We start from the raw sequence: 17,654 nt of genomic DNA, 5'->3' as shown, positions 1-17,654 counted from the left end.
AGAATACAAGTGAGAAGGAGGCAGCTTAATAAAGTGAACACACGCAGTCTGGTCCCTTTGGAGGCAAAAGCCAATAAAGATATTGACGAGGAAGAGCTGCTGTTGTTTTTGTAGACATTCAGAATGCGCCTCAAAAAACATCCCCAAACAGTATCCGCCTTTTCATTTTCTGCCCCAGGACCCTCTTCTGACCAGGTTACCGAATGTTTACTACAACCTCGCCAGCCTCTGAAGAGTGGCTGGGGAGAGAGGAAGCTTTGCTCCTCCGAGTTCAGAATCCGCAGTTTAAATTGAAGCCTAGGAATGCTGCAGCGAGGAGATGCGGGCTCTGTGCTGCTAGGGGGAGCCCGAACACAGAAGGATAAGAACAGACAATCTGCACTCATTCAGCTATATATCCTGGAGCCAAGACAGTTTCCCAGAAATTCCTCTCATTGGCCCAAGAAAGAGGCTAGACGTTTCTGATTGGAAGGCGAAAAAAAAAAAAAAAAAAAAAAACCGAATCCACAGCATTCTCTTTCTGAAAGTTTTAGGGGTTACACTAGTCGCACTTGGGGACCAATTCCTGCTGCTGTCTGCAGCTGAAGTAAGAACGACCCCAAACAAAAATCATTTCATGGGTAAAATAATTAGAGAGTTAAACACTGCTAAACTTTGAAATTGGCTGTTCAAGAAGTGCACAATTTTCATTTGCGGGTTTTGGTAATTATTTTCTTTTTTAACCTTGCTTCAATCTGATGCTTCAATTGCATTTACAAACCCCACACAACACAACGAAGACGAAGCCAAACCAACAAAAAAAAGTGTGTTTTCAATCATAGTGTTTAGATAAGAGTGAGCTTATAACACAACAATAAGCAACCCCTTAGCTTACACAATTAAAGAAAGATGATTCCTAATTTATCAAAGGGCATTTTGGAATTCCACCCACCTTTTTAGAAAGAAAAACAATTGTTCCACAAGAAATTAATCAAAATGCCATTTATATACAAGGCATTTATTCCTAATCACAAGGCCTTTACGGGCTGTTGACTTGAGCAAGCTGTTGACTGATCTCTGTTCCTTAATGCAGAGATCAACCTTTGAAATCTTTTAGATTTTAATGAGAAAGTGATTCTAAAGTACTTAACACTCTGCTTGTCATACTTAAAATTTTGGAGGGGCGTATAGTGCTGTAATTATATAATATGTGTTTATATCTAATTACATATTTATCTCTTTAAATATATAATTTAATTATATATTTCATATATTATTAAATACATGCTACTACATGTAATTATACATTTAATTTTATAAATTTATATATATATGTAATTAAAATATAATAACATATGTGGCACTAAAATGTTTGTCTCAGTGGTTCAGAAGCTAATAATAGTGTGTCTACTAAGTATTCCAAAATATGTATAATTAAAACCTAAAAAAAGATAGAAAGAGAGAAAATGTTAGAGAGAGGAAGGAAGGTTTTCACAATCAATTCTGTCTCCATGAGAGCTACAGAAATCACATGCTCCTGACAGGCTTCTCCCATCTCTACTTCACCTGACAGCTTGAATGGGAAGATGCCTCTCTCTCCCTTCCTTACTTCTTGACAGTAATAACAGTGGCTCTCACTCTCCTCTATTTAGGTTATTCCAAAATTCAGCAACGTTGGGAGCCATGGAAGGACTTGAAAGGAGCATGGTTGGTATGTATGGGAGTGGAGCAGGTTGACAAAGATAGAAAAACTCAAGGTTGAATAAGAAACTTAAGTAGTGGTATTAAGCCTCCGAAGCTATAAAGAGTGAAACCTCAGAATCAGAATAGAGGGACATCACCTTTGAAAAGGAGAAAGTGACAGCATGAATTGCAGAACTTTGTAGAGGGGCGAAAAGACCATATGTAATGAGAACGATGTGTCTATTATGATCTCCAAGAAAGATGCTGCTGGAGGTGGGGGAGGGGAGCTCTGCTGAGACAGGGTCTGTAAGGATGTGATAGAAATAGATCCATTGATGCTATATGTAACCAGGAAGAAAATGGCTGGGTAGGCAGTTTTCTAGGCTGGAAGAGAATGAAGGGGAAAGCAGAAATTAGAGCTGAACCATGTGTGTGTATAAGTTTGTTTTGGGAAGAGTGAGCATTTCTGATTGCTGAAAGATCTCAGCCTGTGGGGGGAGAGTTAGTATTATCTATTTGGACAGAGAAGGGAAGGGGATAACTCTTCAGGGATGAGGTTGTGGAAAGGCTATACCAGGAAATTGTAAATGGTATCCCTGAGAAAACACAAGCACTACAATGGGGACAGGCAGTTCAGTCATCAAATTTGAGCAAAATTTTATGATCAACTAGATGGACTTTTCAGAACCCTCCCACGTCATCTTCATCTTCATTCCAGGGTCTTAAAGAGAAGGCTTTAGTTTGACTCCCAAAGCTAGGAGCGCCATTCAAACCTTTGATGCTGCACTCCATTGATAGGGTTAGTGGCAAGTGTCGTCTTACTCTGAGATCACATCCAAGTCCAGTGAGTATGACTTCCACGGGGTCTATTCTTCCATAATTTCCTTTTGGAAGGTCACATTCCCCTGGTGTAGGAACTTAATTTCATCCCTGAACCTGCTTCTTCTAGTCCTGAATGTTCCCATTTTCTGCCTCAGTGTGGAAGAACTACCCAATGGCTGGCTGGACCCATCTCTAGTAAAAGTAAAGGATTCCAACAAATAATGATGTTTCCTATTGAGAATGCTTCTGTTAGTGACAGTTTGCACTACTGAGCAATTTAAATGTAAATTCGGTAATTCCACGGAATATGTGGGACTTTCTGCTAAGGTAGTAAAGTCTGTTTCATGTCAAATTTGGGGCTTTTCATGTTTGTGAAGGTAGTAGAGATGAAGAAGCCTAGGGCATCATGGATGAAGGTGATGGGGATTCATACCTTATATCACATGTATGGCTGCCCTGAATATCTAGAAGACAAACAGAGCCAATATAATGATTTAAAAGAGCTGAATGAAAATCACCTGATAGTGATTTCTCAGAGGAAGAATACTTGCTTCATAATGACATGTTTAAATACTGTGAACCTTAGTGTATTAAAGCTTTCCTCTGCAATGTAGGAATATTCAATTCACTGCACACTTTACCATGCTTCAGGTTTTCTATTTATAAAATTAAAGCTATTATTCAAACTCACAAAGACACTGGAAGCACTAATGAAATGTCAAGGACAGAAAAGCTGTTTAGGAGGCGACATGTGTGAGCATATATTTAATAATACATGTCTGCATATATATTTAATATAACTGATTAACTTACAGACTTCTTTGACTTGGAAGTATAAAATAAGCAAAAGTAACCTAGGTTCCATCCATTATCTCACTTGATACATGACCTTAGTGGAGGGTCACTAGCTCTTTCAGAACCTCAGTTTCCATGTTTCGATGTGATGACTCACACGAAAATACTACACAAACCATAAATGTATTATATGAGTGTGTGTTTCTCTGGAATTAAGTGTATTGGTGGCATAAATAAACATTAAACTCCAAGGGAATCATTTCATTCCATACAAATGCTCTGACCCACACCCCAAATATTAGAACAGAGTTATTCAAGGAAATAGCATAAGATTTTATGCAATAAATAAGCGTGTGGATCATGCATGTTAGGATATATTAAGTATTTCCTCTTTACAGCAAAGTATAAGCAAGGCCTTAAGTACTTGGGAAATATGTGGTTTGTGGGGGATGAGAGAGAAGGGGAGGGAGAAGGAGAGGGAGAAAGGCTACAAGTAAAGTATGTAAGGAAGCATGTTCTTCTTCAATGTGTTTGTACATTCCTAGAGACATTCAGGATCATATTAACCTAACTGGAACAGTAAAGCCAACATCAGCTGACACACACCGGTAACACCAATCTTTCTTTCTTTCATTCATTTTTTTCTCTCTCTCTTAATGTAGCAAGAACAAAAACCTACAATCTGAAGTCTAAAGTTTGGAATACCTTCCCATGTGACACATGTGTAGCTTTTCCAAGAATCTAGTTTTATCATGAGACACGTTAAGGTTATAACAGTCTTTGCTTAACAGAGCATCTGGTGACAGAAAGAGAATTAAAATTCAGACTTTAGACATGCTCTGGGCATTCCTGCAATGTCAACACTTGGGACAGTGAAGCTGTAAAATCATAGATTTAAAATCTACCTCAGCTCCAGGAGGAAGATCTCATCTTAAAAGAGCAAACCTTAAGGTCAAACAAACAAACAAATCAATGAGAACCTGCAGATATGTTTGGTTTCCTGGAGTTAGAAATGGATGGGAAGAGACAAGAGGAGGAACACAATAGTATGAGGTAGCAACCCCTTCACGGGCTATTTTAATGACTTTTCTGGGGTATGGGGTCAAGAGGTTAGCAGGACAATGCAGCCCAGCAAAAGAACAGAGTGAAATGCCAAAGTGACTTTAGCCTCTCTGCAGAAGGAGACATTTATATTAGATGTTCACTTCTGATTGTACCAGGTCTGACCTGCAACTGGCTCAGGTAGATGGGAATGAAGCCTACCCTTCTGCAGAGGAGGGAAAGAATATGTCTACAGTGTGACTCTTAGCTTGATTTTCATTCAACACCAGCTTGGACTTGTACTCAGAAGAACTTTCTCTCTTTCCTTATAGCACTTTCCCAGTATTTTCTTTTTTGTTGTTTTGTTTTTCGATACAGAGTTTCTCTGTATAACCCCAGCTGTCCTGGAACTGACTCTGTAGACCAGGCTGGCCTCCAACTCAGTCAAAAATCCATCTGCCTCTGCCTCCCAAGTGCTGGGATCAAAGGTGTGCGTCACCACTGCCCAGCATCAATATTTTTTTAAATAAACACAACACATGCCCTGAACCAATTTTAGAAGATGGTTTTTGTTTTTATCATATACATCCCTTTCCCACTGTCCCTTCTACACAGCTCCTCTATCTCCCTTCCCCCTTTTCTTCTTTATCTTTCAAAGTGTTCCCTGTCTCCTCTATAAACATCAGATTGGGCACTGGTCATGCTCTACGAAATGTAGAGTCTCTACAACCCTTTCTACTGTTTCTCTGCACTGTGTCTGATACAAGTGATGTGAAAATAAGACCTAGCTAACAGTTGGAATCAAATTCTCATGGTGGGAAAGCATCACACATCTACTGTTTTTGTTTGTTTGGTTGTTTTTTTTTGAGACAGGGTTTCTCTGTGTAGCCTTGGCTGTCCTGGAACTCACTCTGTAGACCAGGCTGGCCTCAAACTCAGAAATCTGCCTGCCTCTGCCTCCCAAGTGCTGGGATTAAAGGCATGTGGCCACTGTCGCCCAGCTCATCTACTGTTAAATCAAATATCAATGTGTGTGCACATAAGCAACCTTCCCAAGAGTTCTTCACCTGGACCTGGATCATGAAGGAAATTAAACATGTATTTCAACTACTCTGTCACTTTGTGGAAACTGTATGGGAAATTTGAATTATGGATAAACAGATGAACTTTTCTGTTTAAAAGCAGATCCACAGTTTACATTGGATTTTCAGTACCCTAAAACTCATTTTAAATCTATGGAGCTCTTGAAGGAGTCATCTCGCATAGGATTCAAGTTCATATTTATGACAGTTGTGCTATACTCTTATCTGGAGTTTGTGTGGATGGCATATTTTAAAGTTTGACCTAGAGTTAGAGAGATGGCTCAGAGACTAGGAGCACTGACTGCTCTTCCAGAGGTCCTGAGTTCAATTCCCAGCATCCACATGGTGGCTCACAACCATCTGTAATGGTATCTGACACCCTCTTCTGGTGTGTCTGAGGACAGCAACAGTGTACTCACATACATGAAATAAACAAATAAATCTTTAAAAAAAATAAATAAAGTTTGACCTATCTCAACATGACATAACAGAACTTGAAATACTCAGAAATGAGGGTTGGTGTAAGAATTAATTTGTGATGTATATTCCATTTTAAATTAGTATGATATAATAGTCATTTCATATTAATTATTTTGATAGACTCAGAAAGCATTGAAGTGTACCTTTATGGAATTACTTTAAGTGAAAAGTGTTTCAAAGAAATTAAATTTCTACTGGTGTTAGTGAGTTTTTCATACTACGTACTGAATTAATGGGGACTATGGCCCATGTTCATAGCTTTGGTTTGGGGTCAGCCTTTCATATAATACACCCAAATGAACTACCTTCAGACACTGGACACCAAAAGTGGGAAAGTCTTTGGTTGTTCTTGCTTTATCAAAGCAAAGATGTTATAAAAAACACCATACCATATAGTCTGGGGAAATTGTGTCATCTGGTCCTGGAAGCCAGTTTTAAATGCTAAGTTCACTCCTGCTGGCTGGGATGCATCTCAGCCTTCCTCCCTTACCTCTACCATAAGACAGCCATGTACTCAGCTAAACAAATCAAAGAGAATGATTAGAGAGATGACTCAGTGGTTAACACTGACTGTTCCTACAGAGGACTGAGGTTCAATTCCCATCACCCATATAGTCATTCACAATCATCTATAACTCTAGCTTCAGAGCATCTAACCCACCTTTGGCTTTCACGGGCACCATCCATGCATAAGCACATAGTTCATAGATATACGTGCAAGCAAAGTACACATACATATAGATATCTTTATAGAAACCAAATAGCTCTATTTTTCTTTTATATATATAAATAAAAATGAACCCCCTTACCCACTTTTAATGTGAATTTTACCATGTTAATAGGATCATGATCTTGTATACAAGATTTTAATGTGAAATAGCCATTGGAAATATCTGCTTTTTCATATGTGGCTTATTGTGAAAAGAAATTGAGAATAGCTTACACCAAAGAAAAAGGTCTTATCGTACTGACCATTTATTTAGGTGGTCTCTATTAAGATATGTATACAAGTGAATTAAAAACTTACATCTTCAAAATAGGTTTACACTTACTTACCTCTGAATGGGAATGCCTCTAAACTTTCTCTACTATGAAAAGGGTGAATAAAGTGGTTTTTTTTTATTTGAAGGAATATAACTCAGTAATAAAAATTAACAAAGTAGTGATCTGTGTTATGACATGGATAAATGTATTATTCTGATTGAAGAAGCCAAACCCAAGGTCACATACTGTATCATTCCATGATGGTGATATTCTAGGCAAAGGAACTATGGGAATCGAGTATGTCAATGATTATTAGTCCTGAAAAAATGAGAGCTAAGCCAGAGTTAGCAATTCTGTGTGTGTACATAAAAAGTAATTTGAGTATGTATGTGTGTCTACCTGCATGTAGGCGTGTGTGTGTGTATGTGTGTGTGTGTGTGTGTGTGTGATGAAACAATCTTGTATTATGATCATAGTGATATTATTCTACTCCAAATGTATACACACACACACACAGAGAAACACAAACACACACATACACACACACACAAGATTTATGTTTTTCCTACATATTGAAATATAAAATGGAAATGAATTGCCAATCAAAACTCATTATCTTTCATTTCTAGAACTGACTCCTTGAGGGAGAAGTTCAGAGAAGTAAAACAAAAGTCAACATAAATATTTTCTCAAACATAATTTCAAAATTTAATGAGTAAGACAAACAAGGAGAGAGAAAGAGGAGGGGGGAGAAAAAGAACAAATATGGTGAGTAGCTGTAGTAGAGAGATGCTCAACAGACAGAGGAACATGCTATCATAGTGGGGTTTCATGTCTAAGTAGCATGAAATGCATACCCAATGCATGCCCATGTCTGTAAATTTTGCTACTCAAACAAAATGAACTACTGGGAAGGAGGAACAGCCTGGAAGTTCCTGCAGATGCCTCCTGGTTGTCCTCCTATCTGGAGGGTACTTCCAAAGGACACAGAAGCCCATTATTTAAGCCACCACCATCCACCAGAAGGTACTCCCACACCCTTCTCTGCTCCTGTTTTCTCTGGAGTGGAGTCTCCTCCACGGTCTGGGGGTATGATTAGGATCTCAGCTAAGTTAACTGTTGTGAGTACATAGACAAACTGGCATTTGTTTCTATATCTATGATGCATATACAGAGTTCAGAGTTTTAAAAAAATATATCTAAACTGCAAATCTTTTGAGCTCCCCACCCCTACCCCTTTCTGATTTCTCCATCTCCTGGGATCCATTGAGCATCTCCCTCTCTCCTTATCTCACTGACTACAGTAATGAGCTCCAGTGGGACCTTTCTCCTGCCTTTGATGTAACACGTTTCTTTGAATACTCTTTGAAATTTCTCTTCCTACATTGTTTGTTTTTTTGTTTGCTCTTATGGTCTCCTTTGGGGAAAAGGGGGCAGGGGACTATGACAGCTGTTGTGGGGAGAGGAAGTTCAGCATGACAGGTCTGGAATGTATAAATTGAACAACAACACAGTCACAAGCAAAATGAGAGAGAGACAGACAGACAGAGAGACAGAGACAGAGAGAGACTGAGAGGGACAAAGAGAGACAGAAGAGAGAGAAGAGAGAGAAGAGAGAGAGAGAGAGAGAGAGAGAGAGAGAGAGAGAGAGAATAAAAATGCTATTCTGACCCACTGCTGGAGTAGAAACATAAGCCCTTGGACTGGAGGTGGTGAAGCATCCTACAGGCTGCAGACAAGATGACAGCCAAGGACAGATACAGCTGGGAGGCCTGAGAGCTGTCAGTGAGGAAAACTGCCTATTGGGAACAGGTTCTTCTGGGGAGGGCAGAGAAGAAGCCCTAGAGAGAGAGGCAGACAGCACAGGCAGGGACGCTTCTGAAACTTTATGGTCCTGCATAGCAGCCTCAAGCTTCATTCTGTTGATTAGTTTGATTTTTACCTTCTCCATAAGAAAATACCTGAAAACATTCTACAGATTCCAGAAGATTCAATTTACTATTAAAGAAACATAGAGAGGCTTATACTCTTGATTTAACTACCCATTCACACTCAGTCCAAAATAATTAAAATTTAATTACAGAGAACCAGCCAGCACTTCCATCACAGTGGCTGCAATTTGATAGGGCAACATAAATCTAAATTGACTATCTGTTATCAAAATTCTTGTATCAGAAATTTCTGGGATCTTAGATTTATTGCTGTTATTGGTTAGAATTTGAGAGACCTGCATGCACAGAATGAGGTGTCTTAAGGCAAAGTAGGATTCAAGAATAAACAAGAATTCATTTATGTTTGGTATACATTTTTACATATCACTAAAATGTAATTATGTTTAATAGCTTTAGTGCTTCTGAGGTTTGTTTGTTTGTTTTTCTTCCTGAAACAGGGTCTCTCTATGTACCCTGGGTTATCCTGAAATTCTATTCATAGTACAAGGTGGCCTCAAATTTTGAGATCTGCCTGCTTCTGCCTCTCGGGTGCTGAAATTAAAAGACATGGGCCACTGCACCTGGCCCATCTCTGAGTTTAAATCTCAATTGTCATGTGCAGAAGGTGCAGAGTTTTCTACATGTGATATCATGTTATCACACAAAATGTCTTGGCCTTTGAATTATTTTGAACTTGGGTTTTCGGATTGTGGATCCTAAGGAAGGAGCTGACCATTCAAAGAAAACCAGATTACACTGGCCCTTAAAAGGTAAAGAAGGCAAGCTCCTCTCCGGAGTTCAGCAAGGAATGAGAAGCCAATTAACCCGGTGTTATTAGACCTCACTTTCATTTAAAACTCTTGTCTAGGAAGACAATCAGATTTGGCAATGTATAGTAAAGATCAAAAAGAACCATGAGAAAGGGTTTCTCCTTCTCCAGCAGGTCAGCAAGCAGTAGGAGTGAAACTCTCTCACTGCAAACTTTATATTGTTCCCTAGTATGTTCAAATTTTTCTTTTTTTATGTGGTGTGTGTGTGTGTGTGTGTGTGTGTGTGTGAGAGAGAGAGAGAGAGAGAGAGAGAGAGAGAGAGAGAGAGAGAGAGAGATTTCATTATCTTAGTTTTCCCCTGGTGTGCATGTGTATATGTGTGTGGACATGCTCTTCCTCATGGCTGTGTGTGAATGTGTGTGAGAATGTGTATGAGTGTGTGTGGGAGTATGAGTATATGGAAGTGTGTCTGTATATGTGAGTGTGTGTGTTTATGTGAATGTGTATGAATCTCTTTGTGTGTGTCTGTGTAAATATGTGTTTGTCTGTCGGTCAGCGTGGGGCAGTGGTCTACTCAGGTGACTTAAGCTCAGTTGAGTATTTGGCTTTGAGCCCTGGACCCCTGTGAGCAATTTCGGCTTGTAGAGGGCAAAGAAGCTTGTCCATAACTCCTGAGTCTTTGGTTCCTGTTTCAGTCACAACCCTTCACAGCTGCCCCTGCAGGAGATGTGTGCTCTACCAGGCAGACAATGCCTCAAGCTCCCAGCATTCTATCTGGATCCTACACCTAGTCATCTGACCACAAGTCAGACATGTCATGCCCCATACAATATGAGGCAGTTTGTCCCCTCCTCACTCTTACTCTTCCCTGCTTCTCACTCTCTTGCTCTCGCTTTCTCTCTCTCCTCTCACTCTTTGTTCTCTTACTTTCTTCCTCTCCTTTTTCTCTCTCTCCTTCCTTTCCTTTCCTTTCCTTCTCTCTACTCAACCAGCCTATTTTCTCCATCCTACAATAAAATAACTCATTTGAACATTTGCCTCCTTTTTTTTTGGATTCAAAAATAATATTTATTGTCTGTTTTTTTTTTATTTTCTTTATTTACATGTAAATTTCTCCATTCCCACTTTCCCCTCCAAAAAACAAAGAAACAAACAAAAACAACCAAAACAAACCCCTGTTGCCTCCCACTTCCCCATGCCTGCCACCCCACCCTCTCCCACTTTCTGGCCCTAGCATTCCCCCACACTGGGGCACAGAACTTTCACAGGGCCGAGCTCCTCTCCTCCTATTGATGATTGAATTTGCACTACATTTGCCTCCTTTTTACCTAACGTGCCATGCAGCAACAGGTCCGCACTGGGGAGAGAGAGAGACCCAGACCCCAGCAGCAGGAACCCACCTCTGGTACAGTGTCTGTGTAAATGTGTGTGTGTATATCTTGCCAACCGTTCTCATCCCTTCATCAGCACTCCTTAGATGTTCATTCTGGCTATTCCTTGCCTTGCCCTCTGCTCCTTACCTCCAGATCAATTTTCTTAAATTACCGCTTTAGTGTGTAATAACAGATTAGGAAGCCTCATCACCTCTCTATTTCTGCGAAATAGTGGCAGCATCTCTCAATTCTTTATTCGGGATGAAAAGTGTTGGCAATTACCAACCTGTCTCTTAGACTAACTTGTACTTAAACCATTATGACAGCATTCCTATGTGCAGGCTTTTATGAATCCCTAACCCCACCCTCTCCCTCTCATCTGTGTCCTTCAAACTATCACACAGGTGCTGCTTCCACCTACCTTCTTCCTTTCAGCTAGCACTGAGCAAGCTTAATATCAGTGTCACTTGTAGTTCAAGTTTCTTTCGCTCTAAGGTAAAACTCAGTTTAATTTAAACAACTCCGTTATTTCTCCAGTTGTCAGGATTCAGTTGCTTAACCAGCGCAGAGGCTATTGATTCCCTCCCCCAAAGCCAAGCTTGGAGATGAAATGAGAATAATAAACATGCTTATGAATCAATTTCTTGAGAAAGAAAGAAGTCATCAATGGTTTCCTGGGAGCGAGCTTCCTGGACTAGCGATGCTCTGAGACTCAGAAAGCACTGTTTGTTTACTCTGTCTCCTTGGTTTCCCTTGTAAGACAGACCTATATCCAACAATTGCCTTTTGTATTTATGTAGTGTGTGAGTGTATGTGTGTGTGTGTCTGTGTGTGTGTGTGTATGTATGTATGTATGTATGTACTCCCATGAACACGTATGCATGTGTTTATGTGAATATGAATGAGTGCCACAGCCAGAGTTAGAGGCAGAAGGACTGAATATAGGGAGTTCTTAGGTCATCAGGTTTGGGAGCAAATACTCTTACTAACTATGGCATTGCACTAGAACCTCTACCAACTCTGTACTGGGGCAAGGACTGTGACTTATGGTTGACAGTTTGTGGTAATGCCAAGACCCAGAATTGGTCAAAGTGTTGAAAAATCAATGACCTTGAGTGCTCATCCCTAAATGGACAGCACCCCTGCCCCACTGACTACACACACACATACACACATACACACACACACACACACACACACACACACACACACACAGCCCAGGAACATCAGAAAATGATCCAGAAAGAATTTCATAGCTGGATGATGGAAATGAGCATAGCAAAATGGTATCTCATGGACATGCCATAACTGCTGCACTCTTGAACTCACTCCCCAAATTAAGGGGATATTGGCAGTTGTTAGCTTCAGAGAGAGAAGAGACATTCTTTCTTGGGTGATGTAGTTATTGTTACATTGCACACCCATGCACATATGGGCAGCACTTATGGGACTTAGGTCTTGGCCTTTGTTTGTTTTGTATTACTTAACATGGCAATAGAAGGGAGACACCGAATGGATGCCCAGGAGAAGCTGGGGTCTATGAGATAGATAAAGATTTCATTGCATAAACTGTATGAAGGTCCCAGAGGAGAAAAACAGATAAGAAGGAGTATGGAGAAGAGATAAGAGAGATATCCCACAAGAGAGTAGAATAGTCATGGATAGGAATTACAATATGCTTCAGCCAAAGAAAAGATACAGCTGGCAGGATTGTGTTGCAAACGTATATGCTTAACATGAGAATTTCAGCCCCACTCTTAGCTATAAAGTTCTACAGAGTAGTTTCAGAAGGAGGTGCTTAAACCTCAGAAGGTACCAAGAAGTGGTTCAAGAGATCTATGAAATGACTTTATAGGTATTGGCAAAAACTATTTGCCTAATGGGTAACATTGAAATGGGCAGATAAAGCTAGTAGCACCTGAATCCAATGATCAGTCTTATGCATAGTAGGATGCCCTACCACCTATCCCTCTAGATAAGGTGTATTAAAAAAGAAAAACACCACCAAGGAAGTATTCTTATGTAAGTAAGCAAACAGATCACCGAAAGATTTCTAATACATGAGACAAGTTAAGACTTACTATCATCTATCTGCTAACTATAACCTTCAATTCATCAGAAATAGGAGGAATGGAATTGTTAAATACTAGAAGACATGATTTTAAAAGTACAATCATACCCATTGCGTGAGAATTCTATTAAGACAAAAGACAAAATATAAGATGAAAATTGTTAAGTGGAATGATTGCTGATGAATAGAGCCCCTAAATACAGTGTGTGAAGAATCTCTAGATCGGATCCCTATAGTGCAATAGAAACAAGGAACTTGGGAGCTGGAGAGGTGACTCACAAGTTTAGAGAACTGAGTGTGCTTCCAGAAGACTCAGGCTTGACTCTCAGCACTATCATTGTGACTCACAACTGTCTGTAGCTACAGTTCTAGAAGATCTGCTGCCCTCTTCTGCATTATATGGATGCCAGACATGTATGTGATGCCCAGGCATATATGTTTGATTGCAAAACAATCAAACACATGAAATAATAAAATGCATTTTACATAGAAATGTGAAAAAAAAACAAGGAAGAGGTAACAATGAACACATATTAAGCAATGTCTACTGTTACAGAATTATTATAAATGATGCTAGTTATACCAAAATGACATTGTTCACACTGTCTGATACACATTCTAAAGTTCTTTTGAATAAAATTTTATGGTTTGGGAGTTTTGTTTTGATGACATGTTTTTTGTATGTTTGTTTGCTTTATGAGGCAGGGACTCTATATAGTCCTGGCTCTCTTGAGACTCACTTTGTAGATAATGTGCATGTATTTCATTTTGACATTTATGTAATATGATGTATTTCCATCATATTTCCCTCTTCTGACCCTCTGCTGATTCCTCCCTCTTCTAACTGGTCTTCCTCCTCTTCTCCCAGGGTGAATTTCCATTGTCATTAAATGGGCAGGCAAGGAAATTGAGCAAAATGAACTCACTAACTAGAGATTTCCTAGCCTCTCCCTCACAAATGCTGGGATTAAGGCATATGCCACTACACCCACAATGTTTTAAATAAAATTATATAATTTCATATAATAATGTATATAAATAATTAATGTAATAATTATATAAAATAATGTAATTTACACATATAATATATAATAAATAAAAAATAATTAGTATAGCCCCTAAATAAAAATACCATCAAAAAGATACACGAGCAGCAAGAGTGGCAGGGTATTAATTTTATTTAAGTTAACCAATAGGTGTATGATAATGGATTATGTTACTCTGATTCCGCTGCATGTTTGAAATTTTTCTGTAACATAAAGAAGATTTTTGTTTTTGTAAAAGTCAAAATTTCTTTTGTTATTAGACTCTACTGGATTCATTTGAAATTAATGCTTTTATTTCAAAATGTTTACAAGTTTCAGAAGCCATATAAATTAAAAAATTAATATAGGTATTTTAAGTGAACATATATGCTAGGAAATTTACTCTTCTAAAAAATTATGACATAGTGAAATTCTGAATAGTTCTTTTCTTGATAGATTCTTTTCAAAAATATGGTCCTTCTTCCATTATTGGCAAGTCATATTTGGAGATGAGGAGAAAGACTGTGTAGAGGGGTAGGAGGCAACATAGGGTCAGAAGAGGGAAATAGATGCAAATATATTATGCATAAAGTATTAAATTGAAATCTACTATTTAATCCAATTAATATATGTCAATTAAAATATTTTCAAATGCTTTTGTCTTGGCGATATCCATGTAACATAATGAATGGATATATATATATATATATATATATATATATATATAGGCATTCTGAGAAATAGTTATGTACTTAAACAAACAAGACTGTGTGAGCTTTTAATGTCTAGACTTCTTCTACAAGTCCACCTTTTTTGTGACTTGTGTCATTTGTTGATGGTTCTCCTGCCACCTATCAATAGAAGAGAATAATAAGGAGTGCCAGAGAGCATAAGACTACTATAACAGAAGGATGCAGTGTTTAGCAATCAATGTCAAGGAAAAGAAATGGGGAATAAACATGATTCAGCAGAGCAAAGATGCAGGCCTGAGAAACCTTGACCAAATGGACCAAGTCCTTGAGGAAAAGATTTCCTGGTTTACAGTGGAAGTTTTAGATGTGCAGTATAATTTTAAAAACAGCCTCCACTATTGGCTAGCTGCTAGATGACTACTGCCAGCAGGCTGGTATAGCTGTAGTCTTCAGGTAGAGGCCATCTGTGGAGTTCAATCCCCACTCTACTTCTGCCTGGAACTAGGGTATTGGCAGCATTACTTCATTTGCTCTAGAAGTGTACATGGGAAGCCTGTGAGGTAGATGACAGCAGATTCAGTCACCCTTGAAGCATACCTTGAAGGAAGGATGTGATCAAGGAGAAATGATAACAAAGCTAGAAACCCATAGAAACTTCTCTATCATTGCCAAGTGGTTACAATCATAGATGAAATGTGAAGATCAATGCAGAACTATAAGAAAGGATTTTTAAGCAGGATAGACATTTCAGATTTTCTATTTTGATCTCCATTTTGCCTATTAGAAATGAGATAGTCTAGTACTTTTGGCTAATAAAACAAGCAGATGTATAGAGTAACTTGAAAATGGATTTGAAGAAAAAAATAGAAAATACAGGTTGTGTAATATATATCTCACTACATTGCAGACAAAACAAGTGAATTTGTCTAAAATAAAGTAAGTGCTGTTTAGCATGTGGGATTCAAAATACAACTTGGAAGAAAACCTTTAACTCAGTGAGTGCTGGTCGAGTCTTGATCAGAGTTACTTCCCATCCACTGGGAATTACTATTTTCTCTAACCTCAAAAAAAAATTATGAAGAAAGGATTCATCTACATATATGGGGGAGGTCTGGAGATAGCCTTCCTTGTAGCCTGAGCTACATCACAGTTGAAACCAGCCTCGAGATATGGGATGTATTTGCTCTGGGAAAATGTGCCTACCTTTCTTAGTCTCAATCCCCACCCCACAGTCTGTTGGAGAATTAACTGAAGGGCAAGCAACATAAATTGCCTGCCGCATAATAAATCTAACCACATGAAAGCTTCTCTTATTACTTGTGACATCCAGAACAGATGCAAGCGAAACTTTTGAGAGACCAAACACACTGGCTCTAAACCAGAGCGAGACTTATCAAGCTTTAAAAGCATAGCAGAAAAATTGAAGAAATAAGAGTTAGAAGTCATGGTGAATACATAAATGTCCACAACTTACACAGTAGGGGTAGTTCTAAATGGGTAAGTCTAAATAAAGTGTATGTAAACTCTCCATATATGCTCCAGGACATAATTTGTGTTTCTGAGGCCTATACAAATATGAAACACTAATGAAATCACTCTTGTTATAGCCAATTAAATTTCATTATCTCTGTATTTTCAGACCAGACTTTTGCTTTTTTTTTTTTTTTTTTTTAATGACAATCATGTTCTATAAAGCTGTTTGCTATGGAGAATTTAAGTTTAAAGTAAAACTACTCATTTGAAAAATTCAATATGTAAACAAAATTGATAAGACAGAAAGGAAACATGTTTTGAACAGAAAAAAATTAGTGATGTATCTATGCCTTAGAGCTTTTTCGGTTTTGTCTGCCTTGGGGTTCTCAAGTCACATGTTCCCAAGGATATCTATGACTGAAGCCTAACACAAATTATAACTTTTCTTGAACTTGCTTAAAACACTATGAGATGTTTTATGATTAAAATAGTTTTTTCATTTTTACTAATAATTTTGTTCATTTGCATTTCAAATGTTATACCCCTTCCCAATTTCTCCTTCACAAACTTCCTATCCTCTTAGCCCTCCCTATTGCCTCTATGAGGGTGCTTCCCCAATTATCCCTCCACTCCTGCATCAGTGCCCTAGCACTCCCCTACCCTCAGTCATCAAGCCTCCACAGAACCAAGGGCTTCTCCTTCCAGTGATGCCCCATAAGTCAATTCTCTGCTACATATCTAGCTGGAGCCATGGGTCCCCCAATGTGTACTCTTTGGTTGGTGGTTTAGGCCCTGGGGGTTTTGGTGGGTCTGGTTGGTTGATATTGTTCTTCCTATGGGGTTGCAAACCCTTATTTGAGAATTATGAACAATATACTTTGATCATACTCAACTCTTCTCAACTCATTCAAGATTCCTAGATTCATTTTACCTCACTATTTACCAAATACTATGTTTTAGTTGAATTAAGTTTTTAAGAAATTCTGTTAAGCCCAATATAAATCCATTGTGCTTTTCTCAAGTATACACTCTGTGAATCAGAATAATTAGTCACAGTATCATAATTTGGTAGGTGTATGAAGGTCTAGGTCTACTAAGAGGAGAGGTCCAGGATTCATGTGTTGTTCATATTATGGTTACTCTGAATAATGTTTAGTATGGTGTTCAGAAAAGAGAGTGATATTCAGAGATGACATGGAATTGGAAGAGAAAACCATCTTATAATACACAAAAAATATTTTGGCAGCCTGGCAAAATAGGTCAAATTGGTGAAAATTAAGTAAATAGAGATTATTATAAAATCTTTACTAAGTTTTAAGACTGACAGAACAAAAAAGTCTGATTAAACAAGTTTTTATAAAAAATGTTGATTTTGTTGGTTATATGATGAAAGCAATTAGTATCATTATATTACTTTTAAACACATGATCTCTCCATATATGTATATATATAT

General features: G+C 38.4%; 1 protein-coding gene across 2 annotated transcripts in view; it reads right to left on the bottom strand.

Moving 5' to 3' along the window:
• Positions 1 to 17,654, bottom strand: part of Lsamp (limbic system associated membrane protein) — a 2,132,018-nt gene that overhangs the window by 1,177,870 nt on the left and 936,494 nt on the right. The window lies entirely within an intron of this gene.

This window comes from Mastomys coucha, unplaced genomic scaffold (assembly GCF_008632895.1).
Source record: "Mastomys coucha isolate ucsf_1 unplaced genomic scaffold, UCSF_Mcou_1 pScaffold12, whole genome shotgun sequence".
NCBI lineage: Eukaryota > Metazoa > Chordata > Mammalia > Rodentia > Muridae > Mastomys > Mastomys coucha.
Note: the sequence above shows the minus strand (reverse complement) of the source record. Positions and strands in the feature narration are given on the sequence as shown.